This window comes from Emydura macquarii, unplaced genomic scaffold (assembly GCF_026122565.2).
Source record: "Emydura macquarii macquarii isolate MOO-44397 ecotype Brisbane River unplaced genomic scaffold, CSIRO-AGI_Emac_v2 contig_3477, whole genome shotgun sequence".
NCBI lineage: Eukaryota > Metazoa > Chordata > Testudines > Chelidae > Emydura > Emydura macquarii.
Genome location: NW_027133614.1, coordinates 3,128,714 through 3,147,199, shown reverse-complemented (window position 1 = coordinate 3,147,199; position 18,486 = coordinate 3,128,714). Strand labels below are relative to the sequence as shown.

The 18,486-nt window shown below is 42.6% G+C and overlaps 1 protein-coding gene across 1 annotated transcript in view; it reads right to left on the bottom strand.

Moving 5' to 3' along the window:
* Positions 1-17,297, bottom strand: part of CUNH1orf21 (chromosome unknown C1orf21 homolog) — a 213,008-nt gene extending 195,711 nt beyond the window's left edge. Inside the window, exon 1 of the mRNA XM_067535186.1 lies at positions 17,056-17,297. The gene's annotated coding sequence lies outside the window, so the exon portion shown is untranslated. The remainder of the gene's footprint in view (positions 1-17,055) is intronic.
* Positions 17,298-18,486: the final 1,189 nt, after the last annotated feature.

Here is an 18,486-nt window from a genome sequence, read left to right as displayed (position 1 = left end):
GAAAACTTTTTCGAAAGATGCAATTTTTAACCTGCCAGTGCCCTTAGAATCATAGAATATTAGAGTTGGAAGGGACCTCAGGAGGTCATCTAGTCCAACCCCCTGCTCAAAGCAGGACTAACCTCAGCTAAATCATCCCAGCCAGGGCTTTCTCAAGGCGCAGCTTAAAAACCTCTAAAGATGGAGATTCCACCACCCCCCTAGGTAACCCATTCCACTGCTTCACAACCCCCTTAGGGAAAAACCTTTTCCTAATATCCAACCTAGACCTCCCACACTGCAACTTTAGACCATTGCTCCTTGTTCTGTCATCTACTACCATTGAGAACAGCCTAGCCCCATCCTCCCTGGAACCCCCGTTCAGGTAGTTGAAGGTTGCTATCAAATCCCCCCTCATTATTCTGTTCTGCAGACTAAACAAATCTAGTTCCCTCAGCCTCTCCTCAGAAGTCTTGTGCTCCAGCCCCCCTAATCATTTTTGTTGCCCTCCGCTGGACTCTCTCCAACTTGTCCACATCCTTTTTGTAGTGGGGGGGCCCAAAACTGGACACAATATTCCAAATGTGCCTTCACCAATGCCAAATAGAGGGGAATAATCACTTCCCGTGATCTGCTGGCAATGCTCCTACTAATGCAGCCCAATATGCTATTAGCCTTCTTGGCAACCAGGGCACGCTGCTGATTCATATCCAGCTTCTCATCCATTGTAATCCCCAGGTCTTTTTCTGCAGAACTGCTGCCTAGCTCATCGGTCCCCAGTCTGTAGCTGTGCATGGGATTCTTCCGTCCTAAGTGGAGGACTCTGCACTTGTCCTTGTTGAACCTCATCAGATTTCTTTTGGCCCAATCCTCCAGTTTGTCTAGATCCCTCTGTATCCTATCCCTACCTTCCAGGGTATCTAGCACTCTTCCTGGCTTAGTGTCATCTGCAAACTTGTTGAGGGTGCAATCTAACCCATCCTCTAGATCATTAATGAAGATGTTGAACAAAACCGGCCCCAGGACCGACCCCTACTTATTTTTCTTTTGTCAATATTATTTATTACTCCATTAGGCACACATGGCAATGGACAGACAAATAGATAAATGAAGAAAATTCCCCATCTCAAGGAGTTTGCAGTCTACGGTCCTAATCCTTTTGTTTGTTCCATGAAGGCAGATCCTGTGTCCACACGAAGCTCCACTGACTTTAATGGATGCCCAACCACATAGAACTTGCAAAATTAGGGAGCTAGGGCTTTGTTCATGTGAGTATTGCCATTTTAACAATGGGCCTTTTTGCATGAGTATGGCAATTAGGATTTAGCCTTAAATTAGACAACATAAAACAGCATGGACCTAGTGGGGCTGCAAATCAGGAGATGTAGGTTCCATTCCCAGCTCTGCCATTGATCTGCTTCGAGGACTTGGGAATCACTTAATCTCTGTGCCTCTCTCCCCCAATCCACTGTGTGTGTGTGTTGTCTTTTTAAAGTAGGAACAGTCTCATATTAGGCACTAATAGAGTGCCTAACAGAATGGGGCTCTGATCTCTGTTAGGGTTTCCATGCACTACTGTAATATAATTAATAATACAGTGGGAGGTGGGGGAGAGGGTAAAGAATCCAGGGAAAGTAATGGGAAGGCCAAGGGCTAACAAGTCTCATCATATAGAAAGTTATTATTCTAAGCAGAAGTAAAATAATCTAAGAAGGTTTTTATATATACAATATTCTCAGTTTAATGTTCAGCACGGTGTGCCATATGGATATCTCATGAAAACAAACTGTTTTCTTGCATTCTGTTGCACTTTAGATTTAACAGTATTTTAAAAAATTACACTCTCAAAGATCACAGATCTAAAATGTTACACTTTTTTCCCTCTTGCATTGGCTACTTCTGTATGTGTATTTCACACAGACACATACATACACCCCTTTTAAAAAAATTCCAAAGTGTTTCGACAGCAGTCTAGGGCACCTAGCCCTATTACAGCAGGCACTGTGACCTGTCTGCACCATATCTGCTTGGCTTGCAAGACGGCTCCTGTTCTTTGGTGCCCTGCCAGTATTTCAGATGCTGCTCCAGTCAAATGTGCCAAGATTGGTAAGTTTGATCTTGCAGCCTAAGTTTATAGCTGGATTTTGCATTGCACACAGCACAGTGAGGTAATGCTAGGCAAGCCATGGAGAAGTGGTAGGTCACAAGCTAGAGGTCCCAATACTGCTAACACGCACATCAATAACTTTACTCACAAAAAACCTCCACTGAAATCATGACAGTAAAGTTACTCACATGTAAAGTGTTCAGAGGATCAGGTCTCAAATTCTTATATCACATTCATCACTGTTGTATCAGTTCCATGCCTTCTTTCACATAGCCCTTACTCATGGTTCAACATTTCTGAGCTCATGCACAAAACCCCCTACCCTGTCCACATTTAAGGTCCTCTTAAAGACCCATTTCTGCCATAATGCTTTTAGCATATTAAGCTGACTTGTATTGGTATCATATACCATTTGCCTCTTGTTCCTGTTCCATTCCCCATAGCTCCTGTCTATTTGGCTGTCTTTAGATTGCAAGCTCCTTGGAGCAGGAAACCACCTTCCTTGAGCATTTGGAAAGTGTCTAGCACAGATCGCAGGCACTATGGAAAAACACAATAATCTGAGCATCTAAGGGAAGAACACCAGAGAGAAGGGGAGAGAGAAAACAAACACTGGGGGACAAACAAAGAATTAAGACAAGAGAACACAGAGGAGACACAGCTCCAGTGTGATGTTAATATTCAATTTACATTTCAGAGACTTGAAAAATAGATAGAAGAAGAAGAATTAGAATACATGTTAAATAAAAACATTGAAGTTCATAGTTAGAATGTTTACAATCTTTTAAATGTTGATTCTTAATACATAGGGGTTGTAGAAAACTCCTGTGTAGCACAGGGGTTTTCTATTTTCTTTCTTTCCTTTCTGATTCAGAATTAATCATATTGCCCATTAACTGGGTATAAGATCTGTCCTCATTACTTCCCGGGCCGATCGCTACTTAGATGCTCTCTTTTGGAAAGAAAGGAAAAAAGGGGCAAAGGCCCGTGGATAGCTCTAATCTAATGAGTATTATTAGAAGTATGTATATAGTACCAAAAACATGGTAAGTGCTTTACAGACATAGGGTAGACAAGTTCCTGACTCAGAGAGCTCCAGGAAGAGGAGAAGGAAGCACTTTATCATAATTATTTTCAAACTCTGTCTTTCCTCCCCCACCTTTAAATTAACTCTTGACTAAGTCTCGTGATACCCACGTAAGCCACACCTGTCTGCCCTGATATACACACCTTATCCTTTCATTTTCATTATCAGTATTTTTGACACCGTATTTTCTCTTTAGACCTCACCCATTCGTTCACCTCCTCATACCACCCCTTACGTATCAACTGTTTAACCCTTGACTGTCCATTTCTGATGAACAACTAACCCGATACCTTCCCCTCTTCTCATTTAATAAACTCACAACCAGTTACACCCACCCTCTATATTACCACATTGAAACCTGCTATTCAGATCCCTTTGCACACTGCCGACCCCTGGGGCTACTGAGGTAGAGATGGGGTGGCTATAGCTGCTGCTCCATCAATCCTTGTTCAAAGATGGAGGAGTAGTTAGTTGTCTTAGCCTACATGGTGGTGCCGAGAGAATGCCTCTAAGAAGGCTTGATGTCCACAATGTTTTGTTCCACTGGGCACCCTGCTGGATTAACCCCTGCTTTGAATCCCTTGTCCCAGGGGCAGCAGGGAAATGTATCAACGGCCCTCCCCCATAATACAGATGATGTGGGCACCTGCCCATACTGTGGAACGAGGTGCGGGGATGACAGCAGGTCTGGAGCCATGATGTCAGGTGCCACAATCCATATGGGAGCATGTGAACACCTACACCATCTAAACAGCATGGCTGAGAGCCATGACTGGGATAGAAGTATTTTTGGTAAAGAAACATCGTATTTTCTCCCTTCTAAGATATTGTTATAGAACAGTTTTTAAAAAAGGCTTTTAAAGCTATGGTAAATCCCTCAAGCGTCCTTTTGAATACCCAATTAGGGTTACTCAAAATGCTTGTTCTTCCAAATTCCCTTTAAACATAAGGAAGACAAATCCTAGGCCTACTAGCCTCAAAGACAAAGCTCCTATTGACTTCAGCAGCACCAGAATCTAGCTCAAAGGTATCCATCCTAACATGGGAACACAGAGGGTAGAACCTAATTTGCATTGATACTTACATAATTTGTTTACATTAATTTCATTTTATGTGCCCATAATATAGTATCCATGACAAATTAATGGTAATAGCTTGTTTGTGGTTATTAACAATAAAAACCTGCGATCAATCAGCTTTGTCTTCACCAGGCTGTGATAGAGAGAGTGGCTGTGAGCAACATTATTAGAAAGCTCCACCAGACACATTGGACCCTGCAGCTGCATTTTAGGTATTTATACTTACACTGTAATCATACAAGCACAGAAATTATTCAGTGAAATAATCAGAAGCGGGGGGAGGAGGAGGAGTCAAAGAACATTCTTCCCACATTTGGACACATTTTACATGCAAGTAAATTTGCTGCTGCTGCAGCAGAATTAGGCTGACGTTCATTTTAACAAAGGAATTTAGAAAGCCTGGACATCATTATTGCAACAAACCCATACAGTTCAGATTCAGATAGGTGTCCAGAATTGGACAGAAAACTAATTAATACTACCCATTGATTCCAAATTGCTTTCTTCTCAGATCTTCTTTCTACAAGCTAGATGCTGTAAAATTACAACTAAGTAGAGGTGAGCGAAAAATGAAAAATTAATTCTGTGGAAAAATTCTGGTTTCTTTTCCCCCCTCAAAAAAAGTTTCTAAATTTACCTGTTTTTCACCACACAAAAAAAAAAAAATTAAAAAAAAGAAAGAAAGAAAATATTTTTGTCAAAAACATCTAAAATATTATCAAAACTGTGATAGGCTCTTTATTCAAAACCCAGTTTTGGTAAACCAAACATTTTCACATACCAAAACACTGTCTTTTGAGTGACAAAAAATTTTTTATATCCATTTCAATAAAAATTTTATAAAAAGAGTCTACATTTTTTGAAAAAAAAAACGTTTAAAAAAAGCCTTTTTTCCAATTTTCTGTTAAAAAATTTTCAACTAGTTGTACTGCTAGAGACCATGCTAGATTTGCTCTTCTACGCTCACCAACCAGTCACCCTAACAACTCACAGCTCTGTAAAAGTTATTTTAAACAGTTGACCAGAACATTATTTTTATACTAGAATGATTTTTATAGTATCTTTCTTATTGTTTTCCGAAAGATTTCCGCTGTTCTTGTTATATTTATAAATATGTTTTCCCTTCTATTATTTCACTCTCTACCATATGCTTCTAGGCTATTTCAGTCTTTCCTCATTTCCTTTTCCATTTTTGCTTGCTCTTTCTCCTCTGCTTTCTCCTCCCTTGCCCTCCAAATTTTCCTTGTAAAATTTTATTCCTCCTAAGTATTTCTGGTATAGATCTAACACAGTGTCACTTAGTGAACAGGATAAATGACAGAAGGACTGCTAAAGACAGCTGCATGCAGCATAACTGGAGATTAAATAACAGTAAGTTAAGGGAAGAGACAGAAAATGTAGAACCCCAGACGGCCATCATATTCTTCCTCCCCCTCCCCCTCTGCAACTTTGACCTCGCTCATCTTTGCTGAGCATCTCACCCATCAAATTTACTGAACTTACTGGCCAACTGCCAGGAATGTCTAAATTACTGTCAATAACCTGGCACATGAACTGAAGGAACCCCAACACTTCATATTACCTGAAGGGTGAAGGTAATTCCCACTTCTGTTTTACATCCACTTTTACTTAGCACTCATTTGAGGTACAAAATCAATGGCACATCCTTACGATGCACAAAGGCCCACAGGCCCATTCCAGAAACTATTGCATTTGCTTTTTTCTTGACTCTGAGACTTTAGTTCCCCAGGCAGAATGCAAGAATCATCCACTCCCATTCCTCCTCTGTTTGCAGCTTTAAGATATGTTATCAACACCAATTGTAACTTCTAGTCTTGGACTCTGTTGGCACCAAGCAGCAAACTCACGCCCACTTTCACCAAATACCCTCAGGCTTTTCAAACAGTACAAAACTTTCGTAAGGCAACTTCATGGGAGTCCAGTGGTGGCAGAGGAGAGAAAGAGGACAAACAGAGATTACAGAGCAAGTGGGGAAAAGAAGAAGCAGCTGCATGGGCTAAAAAGCGAACAGGCTGGCAATCAACTCTAAGAGAATTAGTTAACTGCATGCAACATAAGCAGGGTAGAGTGATTCATGAGGTGGAACCATCAAAAGAAAACCAAGTCTTTCAGGTCTTCTGTGTTCCACCCTAAAGCTTTTTAATCCTCAGTATGTTCACAGTGCACTATTGAAACCAAAACAGAACTGATCTTATGTTGCCAGAAATCCCTAGCCTGATAATGACGAGATGTGGAGTCCTCCTTATTACAAACATCCTTCCCTCCTGTCTCACAAGCAGCTACTGTGATCGTCTTCTCTTCCTTCTGGTGAACCTGATTTGTCTGCAGTCTCCAACCCTGCTTCCTCCTCCCCTAAACTCTAATGCATGGGAGAGGAACTATCCTGGAGCTAGTCTTTTTTTTTTTTTTTGGTCTATTTTTTGATAAGTGACTATATCATGTGTCTCCCTCTTCTCGCAGGAAGTGAGATACAGTCTGATCACTGCCAATAAACTTTTATTTGGCTGTTTCAATCAAAACACCACTGGAGGACGGAGGCAAATCCTCCCCTCCATAAACCCCCTCAATTTGTGCACCCTTTAGATTAATGAATAAATATGGGAATACAAATATCCTTTTGTGCACAAATATATCATTATGCTTGGCCAATCGAACAGTAGCTCTAGGGGGGGGATTTTATTCTCCGCCACAACCCACTCAAATAACTGTCACTAACATTATTGTAATGGGAATTCCACAGCAACAAAGGGAGAAATAATTCTCCTCTACCACAGCAGTGACCAGCATCATTGTACTGCCATTTTCAATGGAAGGAAAACTGCATCTGCTAGGGTCCCAATTTTGCAAACATACATATGCTTAATTTAAGCATGTGAACAATCCCATTGAAGTCAGTGGGACTGCTCACATGATTAAAATCAAGTATGTGTGTGTCTGCAGGATCAGGACAGACTGCTCATTCCCATTCATCCCTTTAATATACCTACACTTATTTTTGCAGTGAGGGGACGAGAAGGAGAGGAGATAACAGAGTCATACAACAAATATCTGCCATTCTCCAATTAACCATTCAATAATCATAGGGAGCCCAGACTTCCTTCTCCCTAGCCTCCAAGCTGAACAAATAGACTTTAATCAATCATTTCGCTAGATTATCAACTTATAAATGTATTGTTTCCCCAAATGATCCAAGGTTACTTTAGACACTAAGGGCCAAATCCTGCAGACCTTGCTAAGGCAAAACTCCTACTGATTCAACAGAAGCTTTACCTAAGGACTATAGTGTGCCTCGGCTTGGACAAAGGAGTGAGGATCCTCTCTTACAGCCTTACATGGGCTACCTGGTTTTAGGTCAAGGCTCACAGGAGTGAGCAAGTGTGGGCTACTCACCTGTTTATTCCCTCCATGGAGCAGTTGGGTGAGGAATGATTCAGGAGGGGCACAGAATGGGCAAAGCGTTGGTTCTATCCCTTTAGCTATTCTTGCCAGAGCAGATGAGCCAGCACAGCATAGGTAGTAATTTACGGCTGCTACAGGCCAGCAGTAAATTACTACCTCCCAGAAACAAAGAGGAAATTGGGGGAGTGTGTCTGAATCATCATGCCTCCTGATGCTATTCCTGGGTGGTACAGTGCACATTCCATTCCTTGCCCAGAGCTATGCCTAAGGTCCACAATAAGGTGTGAGCAAATCCTACTGTCTCAGTCATGGCTGAAGTATTTTATTTACTCTGAGCAAGAGCTTGTATAGGTTCCTGGACTATGCTAAGTGTAACTGTCCTTTTAATTATTTGATTAACAGATGAGTCTATTTAACACAGGAGTTACATAGCTGTTGCAATGTTTTCTGACCTCCACAAAAACTAGTAATCTCTGTCCCAACACCCAGTCTTAATGGACCCACAACACCATATTATGTCAATTAATAATTGGAAAGCATCGCAATTTGTGTTACCTTTAATTTAAGACCCTTTACAAATAGTAGAAATTTAACATTACAAGCCACTCCCTGGAAAACTGTGAACCTCATCAATTTTTGTAGCACGTGAATCCATAATACCCCTAACTATTACACATAAGCAAAGTGAAATAATATTGATAATTATCCACCTTCTACAGAATAAGGCTAGGCAAGATGTAAACACTGGGAAGTCAACCTCACCCTGGACCACTGACTGAATAGCAGTTTCCTGCTTTGTGAAAACATCCACGGAATAAGATGTGCAGCCTACTTTCCCAGTCATCTGTCCTTTATCACCACAGCAACAAATATCTGACCCTCTCTCTGCCCTGGTGCCCAAACTATTTTGACTCACCCACTGCCCACATCCAGTGACAAGCTCCTAGCCTCCCAACCCTCTTAACAGTTAAAACTACCCTTCTTGCCACTATCCGCATACTCACTGAAATTCACAGCCTTTATGTTGTATCTAAGTATTTAAATTAATGTGGGGTACCTGAGCACCTGTTGAGGATGAACAGGGGCACACAGCCTATATCAAGACTGGTTTCGGAACCATAACTGAAAATTTTCTTACATTTAAAGTGATGAAGGCTGAGATTTCCAAAAGGGCTTAGGAAAGTTAGGTGCCCAAATCCCATTGCAAGTCAATGGAGATTGGGTGCTTAATTCCCTAAGGCCTCTTTGAAAACCCCAGCCAAAATTCACAGATATGTCCAAGTGAATTTAACGTCACAGGAGAGGAATACATTCTCAAACTTAACTGTGCATTAAAGTTCTTGCTGTTTTTAAACTTGAGGAATGTTACAAGGGTGTGTGCTGCCTATAAAGGGATAACAGTGTTTTGAGAATGTAAAATGTTACAGTTACAGGAAGATATACACGAAAGTAAGTTTCTGTCATTGAGAAAAAAATCACCACCATCTGCCCATCAGTCATACATCAGTCTTCACTGCTCTGTGACACTGATGGAGTATGACTGTTTGTATTAGTTGTGACTGATTCGCTCCCTGTTGCTGACGTCTTCACCAGTGCTGCACTGTGGTCCTCTGCTGGAGCAATCTGTTCCAGAACACACAGACCTGCTGTTTCATTTTTAAAAGCTTTCTGAAGTTATTGCTGAAGACTGAAACAGGATGATTTGCAGCAGGAATCTGCAGCCTGGGGGAAATAGGATGGAGGAATGAGGAAGGACTATCACTAAGATCATTCCAAGTAAACCACTTTAATTAGGGTGAGAAAGGAAAACTCCCCAAACATCAATCTGAGGTCACTTGGTTTAACTCATAAAGAATCTGAAACACAAACAGAAAGATGGGAAGCACCCAAGAAGCAGGAAGAGCTTTTCATCTTGAAGATGTATCGCCTTCGACTCAACTGAGACAGAAGGAGGGATGTAGTTTGAGCTATCAGTTTTTTGAGTACTAGAAAAACAATGTTTTTAACCGCTTGTTCGTTGGAAGATTTTCAGGTTGGTTTAAGTAGCACCATAGAGTCAACTTTGATTTATAAGTACTCACACCCAGAGGCTATGCAATAAACTAAAAATATATATTGTAAGAAACAGGCAATATGCACAGTTAGATCCCAGAGTGGAAACAAAGCCTGAAGAGTTAATAAAAAAAAAACCCACTAAAACTAAGACAAGTCCTGAGGCTACCCCTAAAGAGTACACCCTGAAAATACTTTTGTGATAACTGAGGGAGTGAGAATGCCACAGCTTTATACCTGGACAAAGGAGGCCATGCACTTCAGCTTCTCAACATTATCTCTTTTGAAATTCTCAGCAGCTCCAATTTGCCATTTCAGACTGCCACAAAAATAAAGAAACATGGAAGAAAAAGATGGTCCCAGCTACTATTATGGATGCCAGACTCTGCCAAATCTTCAGTATCCACCAGACCTCAGCTACCTAGTCGTGCATATCTACCAAGAGCAGTGTCACTGCAGGAAAAAGAATACCGCCCTCAAGAACAGCCAGGAGAGCCCTCCTGAGTCACTTGACTCTGCTCAACACCACAACACACAGATTAAGGGCCCACTGTCTATTCCTACTTCACACTGACGATGTCCACCAAGTGAAGGAGATACATCCAAATCTACTTGCAACAAAAGACTGACCCATGGCAAACTCTGCTGGCACATCAGAGCTGCACAGCACCTGTATCTACTCTAACAGGCAGGTGAACACCAGGTCCTACTGGGGTATCATCAGAAAGGAGACTAAGCCTAGTGTGTTCCCCTCATGGATATCAAGGATGGGGTGGCTGTCAAGCAAACCTTCAGAACATTTAAAAATTTCACCCACCTGCACTTTTCTCCATTACTTTTAGAGGCAGAGGTGTTCAAAAAGTCAGCATCTGATATTTAGAACTTTTTCCAGCTGTTCATAGCAGTAAAAAGGAATTCTCATTATAGAAGAGTGAATCCTGACAAGCCAAAATCCCCACTGGCTACACGTCAACTTTCACATACCATCTAAAAGCACTGCAGTCATCGTTGCAGCAAAAGCTGTTGCTGCCATGAGAAAGGTAGGAAGGATGCTCTGTTCTTTTCTCTCTCTCTTCCTTGCTAAAACAATCTCATTACCCAGTGTCCTAAATCATGCATATTCCAAAAATGGGATTTCAACCAACCAACCAACCAACCCTGGCTTCCCAGTCTGTTGCCCTAACCATTGCACCATGCGTCTGGGCCCCCTCTATTGTTGGCAGGGGGAAGAGGTTGTTTTGGGAGGAGCCGGAGAGGCAGGCGTCCTGCAACATGTGAGGCGAGAGCTTTATGGGATAAAGTAAGCAAATCTAAAATTTTAGTAAGCAAGTCTAAAATTCAGAAGCTTGTTTGCCGAATATGCATAACTACCAAGAATACAAAAATTGTTTTTCATTTTATTACAAAGGACGTGGGAGGGAGCAGGGATGGAAACCCAAGACGGAAAGTCCACAAATTAAGTGCCTCTCCCTCACTTTAAAAGCAACATTCTCCATTGATTTTCAGTGAAGAAACCTGACAAACTTGGGTAAATATCCTCGTGTTTATTTATAAATGCACAAGCTGTCTAGAATCTTTTTATATTCTGATGCATAGTTGGAATGTAATTATGCTTCATTTCCTAGAATCGAATAAATGAGACTATGTTGTTTCTGTCATGTTTATAGATATGTTAAAGGGCTAGAATATTGGTTAGTATCAAAGTGGTTCTGGCTCCGACCATACTCTTTTGGGAAAGTACCCACCTGTATGTACAGCTCCTGAAACATTTTGCTCATTAAATATATACTTCATAAGACTCAGTGCTCTACACCTCAATCCTGGAATTTTTTTTATTACTTCTTATAATTGGTGGAAAAAATTATAGGCAGCAGCCAAATATAAGACCCCTCACAGCAAGCTTACACAGACGTCTTGATGTCTTCTATACTCTCTGAGGACTTTTTAAAATATATTATTTATATTACAGTAGCACCTGGAGTCCCCAAGAACAGGGCCCCCACTGTGCTAGGTACTGTACGGAACACACAGTGTGAGATAATCCCTGCCACAGAAAATTTACAATTGAAATAGAAAACGCAGAAAAGGGTGGGAGGGGAAACAAGAGGCACAGAGGAGTGCAGTGACTTGCCCAATGTCACATAGCAGATCGGTAGCCAAAATGAGATTAGAACCCACATCTCCTTACTCTAGTCCACTGCCCCATCCATTGGATCATGCTACTTCCTCATCATGACATCAATACTCAGGTGAAGCTATTTTGTAGCATTTTATCTTTATTCCAGAATTATTTTCCCTTGAGGAGAACTATAGTAGTCACATACGAGATAACAGATGCTGTTGGATTATTATCCTGTTTTACTGGAATCCATTAGATTTTAACCATGTTTATGTATCATTTCATCTAGCATCATTAATTAAGCTTCAATGATTTAATAACAAAGTAGAATATGCTTGCCCAGGCTCTCTCTCTCCCAATCCACTGCAAGCCTGGAAAATGCCTCTGACTTTAAATGTAAATGTTAAGGAATTGCCATACACATTTGGGAAACAGCAGTACTTTAAAGCACAGCCATTAAGAAGTTTTGGGAGGAGGGTGTTAAGTCACTCTATAAAACTACTGCTGTTGCAACCAATATCAAAGTCTAATTTAAACTAAATCTGTTACTCAGGTGACCACTAAAACCTACACAGTACCCCTGGATTGCCAACAGGGCAACCCCTGCAGTGGAAATTCTTCAAACCACAGTTCCTAGGAATTGTTTTCAGAGGAACATGGAATGTATAATGAAACCTGATAAGATACACATCTTCTCAAGATGATTTGGACATTATTAAGTTGAAAGAGTCAAAAGAATAATTTCAGGAACCATGCTGTTGGTTTTAATTGAAGAATGCTCTCCTCATTTGATTCTATGGTTCTTAACACAAAGCTCCCTAATGCAACTTTTCAATTCCATTCCCCACCCTCCTCACACATACACCCCTCAAAATGTTACATCAGTTATCTTACTAAAACATACCTTGGCAGAAAACTTCAATAAAAACTGCATACAGCAATTCTTGTGTACTCTGAATGGTTTTGGATAAAAACCCACTGAAATCTATGTACAGAAAGAACGTGTTGCTGCAGAAAACTCACTCCTTTATTTTTAGCATTTGTAACTTTTCACTGCATAAAATAACCCAAGTACAATGCCTATAATTGATTGTAAGTATGGTGAAGAGAATACTGTAGTACAAGTATATCAAAGTGACTAAGTTAGCTTCTTTACATAAACTATAAGGCTTGTACTTTTCTAACCGAACTAAGTATTGTATTACTGATCACGTCACTGCTCCATACAGAAATAAGAGGGAAGGTATTCTCCCAACCCTCAGATACAACAGTGACAGGTACTTAAAATAGAAAGACAGAGTTTTGTACACCAGATGAGATTGTACCCCATACTTTTAAGACAGCAAAACAAGAAAAATATTACTATGTTAATATAATACAGTTGACACAGACTCACACCAGCAAGAAAATTTGCTTTTAAATTTACAACTATATTACTGGCCTTCAGCATTATACTACACATTGTGCCCTCTCAGAGGGTCCTACAACACTGGACAATATCATCTAACCCAGACAGTCCTCATCTCTATTGCAATCTATTTATAAAGGGCACCTGGTACACCACATAACCTTAACTACACACATGATCAGCCAATAATGCTATAATATACTTGCATAGATATTATGGCACTCATTTACATAGGACTAGACATGCTGAATAGATAAGACAGAACCAGGGAAGAATGATGGGGTCAGCCTTGTTTGAGTGGAAAGTTCCTTTGGTGGGTTTATGTCCAAAACTTAATGCTGTTCCATTAATTTATGATAATGGACATTCCAGGGCATGGAAACATGACTATATAGGCTCTATCCTACCTCCACTGAAGTCAACAGCCAAATTCCCATTAACTTTAATGGGAACAGACTGGGCCCCATATCAAGATGAGAATCAAAATGAAACTATGACTTGCATTGGCAAGAGAAAAATCATCCCATTCTCCCTTAAAAAGAAACGACAGCATCACATGTGATAATAAGAGTGCTTGTATTCTTAGATTATAGGATCTTTGGAACAAAGACTATATTTACCTATACATTTGTACAGCACCTAATACAACAGGGCATCCAAACCCAATTGGAAATTACTTAGCATCCAGCAGCCCCAATCATGGCTCATGACTCTGCTGTGCTAGACACTGTACAAACACAGAAGAAAACAAAAAAAAGACATTCACTGCTCCAAACTACTGTAATGTACACAAGATAATTAATACTAAATCATAATTATAGTTCCTCCCTTTTGCATTACATTAAGTTCAAGTTTCCTCTCCCTACCTTCCAGGCCTATCACAGTTCTGTCCTTCCCTTCTTACCTGTTCTTGTCTCTTATCAATTCCCAACCTCTGCTCCACCAAAGATGCCAGATTTGACTGTCCACTTCTCCCACAACCATCTTCACACCTTCTTTCACCCAGCTCCCAGGCATGGATATTCCTCCCTGAACCGATCCATAAGGCCACTCCTTCAGATAGCTCCTCCAACCCCACTGCTTCTGTGACAGCTACAAGAAACTGGCCAACTCATAATGTTGAGGGCCTGCCAGGTACAGCTGATGTATATTACATTTAAACAAAAACCACACCTTTGATTCATGTTCCTTGTCTTCTTGGACCCTGATCCTGCACTGTGATCAGTATGTGCCCACATGGAGCCCCACTCAAGTCAACCAGACTCCACACAAATTCAGGGATCTGCTTACATGGCTGAGTCCTTAGATTGTAAACCCTTTAGAGTAGGCACTATCTCTAGCTGTGAGCCTGGACAGTATCTAACACTGTCTATGGACAATGCCTAACACATTGGTGCTACTAGAATACATACAATCAGTAATAACACAGAATGATAAAGGCATAGAAGTTTGTTCAAAATATGATCTTTAATATGTTACAATGTCCCTTTAAACATGTTTTTGTAAAGTATTTTCAACAATATGCTGAAGTACAGCACACACCTCAACTGTATTAATATTCATTCTAATCTATTATATTGTACAGAATTTGTTTATCTAAAGTTGAACAATCACTTCAACCTTTGTTAGTGTGATTGCACAATAAACTACATTAGTCTTAAACAACTAAGCTGCTCTCTCTCTCTCTCTCTCTCTCTCCCCAGGAAGGATATATAAAAGTCTCACTTTTAGTAACACCACTCTTTTTAAATACAGTATGCAACAGATAATGATATTATGCAGAACAAAAGCGAAATTTTAGCACCAGGTAAATGCTTTCATAACTATGTACTGTACAAAACGTATGCAGATGCTGTGTAATAACCTCACACCCAGTGTAGGCTGTAAGGCACAAGATAAAGCAGAATGTTTTCTGCCACAGAACATTATTGCACAATAAAAGCACATCCTGTTGTATCTTGCTGCAACTATAACATGGGCTATTAAGTAAACTATACAACAAGGATTTTCAAAATATATCATTGCACATATAAAAACAAAAGCCATAATTTACGTCATGTCACTTAAAAATGTATCATTCAGGTGTTTGACGTCACAGCTGTAAAATACAGCTTTAACCATACCAATGCAAAATTCCTCCAGCTTGCCCACCCCAGATTGAACTTGACTGCCATTTCTGACACTATTCAACCGTGTCTGTGCCTTTTGGAAATAAACAGACACATTAAATACCTCCCAAGATATACTCTGTTTAAATGCTGTTCAATCAAGGACAGAGCAGTGAAAGATCTGTGGTTTTTAAAAAAATTATTTTATATCATACCATAAGGAAGTATTAAATAAAACAAACAATCAGCAAAACCAAAAGCAATAAACATAATTTGGGGTCCTCTAACGTAAGAAAGTGCAACAACAAGGCTACAGTGCTCAGTGCTTCTTATTACCTCTAGTTCACCAGTCCACATCCAGGTCAGTAGAAGGCAAGAGTCATTACCAGGGGCCTATACAAAACCAGCTTCCTGCCTCAGTCTAGTTTCTAATGCACAGACACTCACATAACAAAAGCCATCACGACTGACACCTTTGCTGGGAGCCTCAGCAGAGAAGCTAAGAACCGGAGAAATATAAAAGAACTACCCTCTAACCTGTATAGGTGATCCCTTGAAGTATTCTTGGGGCTTCAAAGGAAAGGTATCCAAATCTACCTCTGCCCAGGCAAACTGGCAAATATCCACTCCTACCAACCTGCAGTCACCCATGAAGATAATTACTGATTATTCTGCTGCCCCAAAGGGAACTGCCTTTTCTGCCTCGACAGCAGAACCAGCACTAAGGGGGAATGAGGGGGAGGCTGCATTACTTCTGTCCACGTTGATCCCACTCTACATATGAACAGAGAATTGTCTCCAGAATCTTTAGCCAGTGCTAAACTCACCATTGCAATGTATATTAGGAGTTGACATCACATCAGGGTAAGCACAGTCTGACATCTACAGTTAAGTCAGTGATGGTGTAAGTGCTGGCTGTGTTACAGCTGTTGGATGTTGCATCGCATTTAAAAAAAAAAAACATTATGGACATCCCTGGACATTCATTCCTTAGGAGGATAAGAAATCTTCAACCAATTATTTATATTGTTTAGCTCTTGCGATCTGAGAAAACCCACAGAACATGAACGTCTCACTTCAGAGATGAATGTCCACTTCAGACACACATGCTATGGCCAGCACCTTTCAGAATGGGTTGGAAAGCAATCTAGGTTAAAAACTGACACAAAACCAGCAAAACGAAGGGGAGGGAACACCCCCAAACCCTGAATCCTCTCTCTGGAGCCGGGGCACTTTGCAAACTGCAGAGGAGGAATGAAATCTGCTCCACGTACAATAACCAGCCAGCCTACCTAGCAGGGACATGAATAATACATGGAGGGAGAGGAATCTCAGAGGCACAGACATGAGCGCATGAAAAGGTCAGCATAGGAGGAGGGGGGGAGAAGGCCATGGGGGATCCCCCAGCACCCACCGGCGGCTGCAAGGAGCGGAATCGCCCTGGAAACTCGGCGTTGGGGAGATGGTCGGGGTCCACCCTTCAGCGCGCACAGGGCAGCGGCGAATGCGATGGGCCAGGCAGGCCGCCGCGGGGCTGGAGGAGGCGGCGGAGGCAGCATCTCTGGCCCCTTCCCCAGCAGCCAGGCACCCGGCGGCCGCTCCAGCGCCTCCCGGCTCCCCACCCTGCAGGCCTCCCCGCCAGGCGCCCGCCACTGGCTCCCCACGCAGCGGAGCGGGGAGACGGGGCAACACTCACCTCAGGGGCCACCGAGCCCCTCCCCCTCCTCCTGCCGGGGGTGGGCTGAGGCGGGTCCCCCAGTCCCAGGGCGGCGGGAGGGCCGAGCCGGGAAACGGGCAGCTCCAACTCCGGGAGAAGGCTCGTCCGCGGGGCGCTCCCGGCGGCGGCGGCGGCACGGCCTTTCCGGGCAGCGGGGGGAGGGACCGACCGGGGAAGGGGAGGGACAGAGAGGGGCGCACTCCGCCCGGTCGGTCAGGCAGGCAGGCAGGCAGGGGAGGGGGAATTAAGAGACAGGGATGACGAAGGGAGAGGGAAGAAAAGGCCTGGCCGAAGGCAGGATGAAGGGGGAGGGGGAGAGTGTGGGGGGATGTGCCGGCTCTCCCCTCAGGGCCTGCTCCCCGCGCGCCCCCCTCCTTCGCTTGCTCGCTGTCCCCTCGCCTCCCTCCTCCTCTCACTGGCTCCCTTCTTTCCCGCCCAATATCCCCGCCTGCCCCCGACCCTGGCTAAGCCCTGCCTGGGGCATCCCGGGGGTGGGAGCAGAGCCAAAGCCGAGGTGAACTGGAGAACGGTGCCCATGAACGCCCCGACCCGACCCGACCCGACGGGGGCAGATGGCTGAGGCTGTGGCGTGATCTCCCAGGGGACTGGAAGGAGCCGCCTCCCCTCCCCCCCATAGCGGGGATGTTTAAAACTAGATGGGACTCTGGAAAGCGTGAGGTGAGCCACTGACAAGCCTTGTACTGGCTGCAAAGAGATGAAGCTACCAGTGAAGCCGTGTGGGCTAGTGACTAGGGCCCTGATTTAGGACTCAGGGAACCGGGGAGCTGGAACTGAGGGTGCTGGGGGTGTGGCCGCACCCCCGGCTTGAAGTGGTTTCCATCATATATAGGCTTTACAGTTTGGTTCAGTGGCCTTCAACACCCCCACTATAAAAATTGTTCTAATGCTACTGAGACCGGGGAGCTATTTCTGGCTTGTTGGGTGGCCTTGTGCAAGTCACTTCATCTTTCTGTGCCTCTGGTTCCCCTCCCACTCTGTGTCTGCTTTGTCTCCTTTGACTGTAAACTTTTCAAGGGAGGGCCTGTCTTCTTATATATATATATATATACATACATATATATATATATATATATATGTACAGTGCCTAGCACACTGAGGCCTTGATCTCTGTTGGAAGATGTATGGGTGCTCATGAAATATAAACATTGCAATAATGGACAAATAATGCTCCTTAGCCTTTGTAACTGGATAATACCGAAATTAGAGGAAGAGCATGTCAGCTGGATGTTGCCCCTAAAATGTTCAGGAGTGAATTACTATTAATCAGTCTTAGTGCTTTTAATCCATAGATCTCAAAGCACTCAGTTAGTGATGAAATTTCTACATGCCGTAGCCCTCTTCCTGAGTGGGGTAAACCTTAAGGAACACATCACATGAGTGTGCTGTGCC